Genomic DNA, 6,000 nt, shown 5'->3' with positions numbered 1-6,000 from the left:
TGAAAAGGTTAAAGTCTCAAATTGAAATCAAATTTCAAAATTTGGCACGTACTTCTCATACCTTGATACATAATCTGAAACTCTTGTTTTATCTCAAATTTTTGAAGTTTCATCTTTAACCAAATATAAAAGAAAGGGGGAGTAAATCAAAAAGTTCAAATTGGCAATATTTGGATGAAAAAGGGGGAGACTTCACTCTCAAATTTGAAAAGCTGAAATTCAGCAACTTGAGCTCTTCTAAAAACGGATTTTAACTTAAGTAACAATCTGCTCATACTCAATATTTTGTAATCATCAAAAAGGGGAAGATTGAGGATGATAGTAGTATTTTGATGATTAACTCAACCATTGAAGGAATATCTAATTAAATTTTACAAGGTAATATGATACATCATTACTAAGTTCGTCACTCTCGGTACATAAGTAGAATGAGATCAAGATGTATTTCAATGATTAATAATAAGTAAAATTTGCTTGAAGAATGATAGTGAATTCTAAATTCTAATTCGGCAAAGTTTCAAGTAAAACGTACTCTCAAGGAGATGATAGTAATTTTCAATGTTAAGAGTATATAGCACCACCATGACATATATTCAAAATTGCTTAAAAAATATTTCATTGATTATATGGATGAATCTAACCCTAAGTTGCAGCAAAGTGTGGAATGAGTCGACCCCAAGATTGGTGGAGTCGACCCTGGCACATCAAGGAACCATCTGGCACACTTCTGCAAAAATGGCACGGATGAACAGTACTTGGGTCGACCCAAGTAAAGGCGGAGTCGACCCCATCTTCAAGCCTCAAGAAAACAGTTCTCTGGAATTCCTGAGAGGGTCGACCCAAATGGAATTTGAGTCGACCCAACCTTGAGTCGACCCCAACTGAACATGAGTCGACCCAAAGGCTATGTCATTCAAAAATCGGTTCTCTGGAATCCCTGAGAGGGTCGACCCAAGTGGAAATTGAGTCGACCCAACTGATCCTTGAGTCGACCCAAAAAGAGTTGAGTCGACCCAAGTGAAGGAAGGCTGAAATACAAGGTTCTGTGTTTCCTGAGAGGGTCGACCCCAATGTTGCATGAGTCGACCCAAGTGAAAGTTGGGTCAACCCAGTGAAAGTTGAGTCGACCCCAAGTCTGATGAACAGTGGGTTGAGTCGACCCCAGAAAAGTTTGGGTCGACCCAAGCACGGACACAAGCATAACGGCTAGTTCTGCTTAAGTACTTTTTGTCCTCCCAACAGCAAGTAACGGCTAGTTTTTGAAATCTGACCAATGGGGGATGTCCAATGGATGAGAACAACTATTTAAAGGGACACTATTCATCAGAGAAAAGATCCTTTTGCAAAATATCAAAACTTACACAAGAAAGACAAGAGCCCTAACTTTCTTTATTCAAGTGCTTCACTCAAGAGTCAAAAGAAAGTGGTTGAGCAGATTCCAAGAGACATTAAGAGCTCCATCCATCCTTGAAGAGTGAAGCATTCTTGACAAAGAAGAGAGAAGTCTCATCAAGCGATAACTATATTCTAAACTCTTCTTTGTAGCTTATAATTGTTATATTTGCTCATATAGGAGTTTCAATCTTCTTCTTCTCTTTTAATCACCTTGTAAAGATTTGTTGGTGAGCCCGTAAAACCAACGGTGTAGGTTTATTGGTGAACCCGTAAAACCAATTGTGAAGGTTCGTTAGTGAGCCCGTAAAACCAACATAGATTTTTGGTGATCCCGGAAAACCAAAGTGTAAAGGTTTTTGGATTGTGAACCCGGAAAACAATCCAACTGTAATCCGCGGGATTATAGTGAATTCCCAAGGGGTCGCTTGGGGAGTGGACGTAGGTGCTTAGGAGAGCACCGAACCACTATACTTCTTGTGTGTTTGCATTGTGTATTGGTTTTAACTTCACTCACTTATCGATTGACTAAATTAAGATAGTAAAAATTTAAAGAAACCAATTCACCCCCCCTCCCCCCTCCCCCTCTTGGCTTGTCACCTTGGGCAACAATCTGGTTGTGCAAACCTTGATTTGAGTTTGTTCCACACCTCCTTTGCAGACTTGATAAATAGAACATTGGAGGCAATTTCCTTCAAAATAGAATTTAAGATCCAGGTAAGAATGAGGTTGTTGCATCTCAGCCAAGGGACATATAGAGGATCTGTAATTTCTGGAGTGGGAATACTTCCATCAAGAAAACTAAGCTTGTTCTTGATAGAAATGGCTAGAGAGAAGGATCGGCTCTATGAGAGGTAGTTTAAACTAGTCAATGGAGGTGTTACCACTAGGGTATTGGCATTATCGCTATGGTGAAGAAAGAAGGGACTATTCGGATCTTCAGAAGGAAAAGAACTAGAAGCAAAGGGATTCGAAGGAACAATTGAATATGTGGTACGGGGATTTTCAGCCATCTAGGAGAAATAGAATGTGATAATGATAACGCAGAGATGTAGAGGATGAGAGGATTGTAAGTCGCAAGCCCCGCTCTGATACCATGTTAAGTTTTAGAACAGAGGAGGAGGAAAAGTTTCAGAAACGAAAGTTCAGAGAGTGAAAGTAAAGTTTCAATGAGAGAAATACATTGAAATAGAGAAATATAGAGAGAAAGAAACAGAGCAAGAGAGAATAAACAACGGATTTGTGAATGGTTAATTCATTCCTTCTGTATGTTTTGTACACAGATGTATCCATATATATAGCATGTCTGTAGCATTACAAAGGAATCAAATAACCAACTTTGTACAATTGAATCAAAAAAATAAAAAGTCAAATCCTAACTCATTCTGTTGTGTCTCCATGTAGAGCAGCAGGAGGAATATTCTCCCTTTGCGCCATGATGGATCTCAGAGCATCATCCTTGCCGAATGTGAGGATGATGTGCCGATTCACCTGAGCTATTGGTTTTTCAAACTTTGAGAATTGTTCCATCTTCTTTATGACTATCTTTATTAGTAGTACAGGGCAATTTATATGAAGGCTTATGAGCATATCATTCAGCCAGTTCCTGGTATGCAGCAATGCGCCCACACTCCACTTGAATTGTTGCTCGCCCATCATGATCTGCAATGCAGCCAACTCTATTATCATGATACATTTGATTAATTTATGGTGGTGCTTGTAGGTTTCACCTAGTCAAAAACATACTGGATCCAGAGCATTGGAGAAGTGCCTCCACCTACGCATGGGATTTAGACCTCCTCTCAAGGAGATGCAAGGCAATTGCCTCTTCTCCCCTCACAACAAAATGACAAAAGGATTGTGTATAGGAGCGTTGAATTGACAGGTTTTGTTGATGTGAATGAATGTGAAATAAATGCTTTCGTTGACATTATGGTGTCCGAACCAATGTTAAGCACTTATTTATTGGTGTGAATGAGGCAGGAAATGTTTTTGGTTTTGTTAAGCACATATTGTGATGTGAATGCAATCTGCCATTCAATTTTTTTCCTGAGTCGGTGTCGGTTCATTTATAGGAGAATTACGTTTCAAAAATGCCAGATTCAGTTCAATGCCAGGTTCCAGTTCTATTATGCATTGTGGAGCCTTTCTTCAACTAATTCCAAAGTCCTGGATCAGTTATGTATAAATTCCAGTTTGAAAGATTTGAAGCTGCTTTGCATTGTCAACTTGCAATTCAAGTGTTCTTCCTCCTTTGATTTTCAGTTCATTGTCAGCTCTCAATTCCACTTCCATGCATATCAAGCATGCCAGGTTTTTGTTTGTGAACATGTTTGTGTTAGCCTAGATGCACAAATATAATTGATAAATTAAATATTTCTAATATTCAAAAACAATAAATAAGAAGAATAAACTAGCAAATAATTAACTTGACAATATAATAATAAAATGAAGAAAGAGAGAGAAGATGTCCTGTGGATCGAAGCACACTGATGCGTTGTCCCAGAAAAGTTTATGCCCCCCATGCACGGGTCTGCTGGCACAGATCTCCTAGAGATACGACGACCCAATACAGAACCACGTCTTCCCCGTCAGTGCGCCTCCAGGGAAACAAGAAGAGCACGTTCACGCTTGCAGATACCTCAAAAGAAACTTAGAAAAATTATGAGGAAAAAAAAAATTATTTTTTTTCTCCCCAATGATCCCTCGAGCCCTTTTATCTAGACTCTTAGAATAGGAAGAAGACAAAATTTTGATTGTCTTTGAAATGATCCCTATAGCCCTTTATATAGGCTCAGGCATGTCAAAAGAAGAAGATTCCCCTCCCATGGATTGATGACATGTCTTCTTGTGCTTCTTTGATTCTTCGGCTTATTGCATCTTGGCCGTTCATGCTTCCTTCCTTCTTCGAGGGGCCTTTCCATTCTTGGTCTTGCGCTGGATGCATGACACTTGTCATGGTTTGCTTTCTTTGGAAATTTTTCCATGTTTGCTCTCTTGCTTGTGCATGGATGCTTGCCACTTAGCCATTGACTAATTTAGTTTTCAAAATTTTAAAATATTTAATTTAATTCAACAATCCCCCACATAAATTAAATATTTAAAAAAATTTAAAATCAAAATAAAATTAAAAAAAATTAAAATAAAATGCTGAATATCTTATATTATGTAATAGGTGTAGGCACCTTTCGGTTTGAATCTTCACTTAGTGACAATTGATTACCTCTGTGGAGCCAAGGTGGACTATGCCTTGAACCTTGGTCCATGGCTCAGATTTCATCAACAGCACACATAATATAGCGTGAACATGCTCGAAACGGGTTTGCACTTTATGGCCATGCGCAGGTATCTCTTCATGTGTGTTATTAGGAAACAGCCCACTTTCCACAGTCGCGACCTCACGACTACACGCATATAGGTGAATCCTAAAAAGGGTGCGAGCAAGTAGGTACCCTGCCTCATGGGTCTCGGATTCATTAAGAGTAAAAACTCAACCTAACCCTTGCTTTTTATAAGCACTGTTGCCCTAGGGATGGGAAAAATAAATAGTGCTCCTCATTAGTCACCTATCTAGCTTGTTTCTACCCATTGAACCTTTTTAGATTGGGTTACCACCGTGGTGACTTTACTTATAGGCTTAGCCCATCTCCCTCGATAACTCTAGAACCACTGTTCTAGACAATCCTTTGGTAAGCTGATTAGCTAGATTCTTTTCGGATCTTACAAAATTTAGTGCAATCAAGTTATTCTTTAATTTATATCTCAATGATTTATGGCGCACTTTCAAGTGCCTATTCATTTTTACATTTGCATTCTCTTGATTGCATTTATATATAATAGATCTGCAGTCACAATGAATAGATACAGAAGGTAATGGTGAAGTCACAAGAGGTAAATCTATCAGTAGATCTCTAAGCCACTCGGCCTCAATGCTAGTGGTATCTAGGGCAATCATTTCAGATTCCATGGTGCTCCTAGCCACTACAGTTTGTTTGGTAGACTTCCATGATACAGCTGCACCTCTTAAAAGAAAGACAAAACCAGTGGTGAATTTGGTGTCAACTGTATCACTGATCCAGTTGGCATCACTATAGCGTTCCAGAACAACAGAATAACCACAATAGTGTAATCCCAGAGATATGGTACCCTTAAGATACCTAAGAATTCTTTCTAGAGCAGTCCAATGATCATTATTAGGATTGTGAGTATATCTACTCAGTCGGTTCACAAAGTATTCAATATCAAGTCTGGTATAATTTGCAAAAAATTCTAAAAAACCAATGATCCGGGCATACAAGCTTTGATTGACTGGATCACCTAAGTTCTTCTTTAGATGAAGAGATGGATTATAGGGAGTAGATATAGGATGACAATCAGAGTAGTGAAACTTTTTAAGAATATTCTCCACATAGTGGCTTTGGGACAAAGTTATTCCATCTTCATTCCTCATGATTTTAGTATTAAGGATTAGGTCTGCTTCTCCTAAATCTTTTATGTCAAATTTTAGAGATAAAAATTGTTTTACTTCATTAATAATTTCTAAGTCTATTCTAAAAATTAGGATATCATCTACATATGAACATAAGATTATAATTTTGTTATTCTTCT

This window comes from Phoenix dactylifera, unplaced genomic scaffold, assembly GCF_009389715.1.
Source record: "Phoenix dactylifera cultivar Barhee BC4 unplaced genomic scaffold, palm_55x_up_171113_PBpolish2nd_filt_p 000667F, whole genome shotgun sequence".
In the NCBI taxonomy this organism is placed as follows: domain Eukaryota; kingdom Viridiplantae; phylum Streptophyta; class Magnoliopsida; order Arecales; family Arecaceae; genus Phoenix; species Phoenix dactylifera.
The sequence above is the reverse complement of the archived record's forward strand: the minus strand, read 5'-3'. Positions refer to the sequence as shown.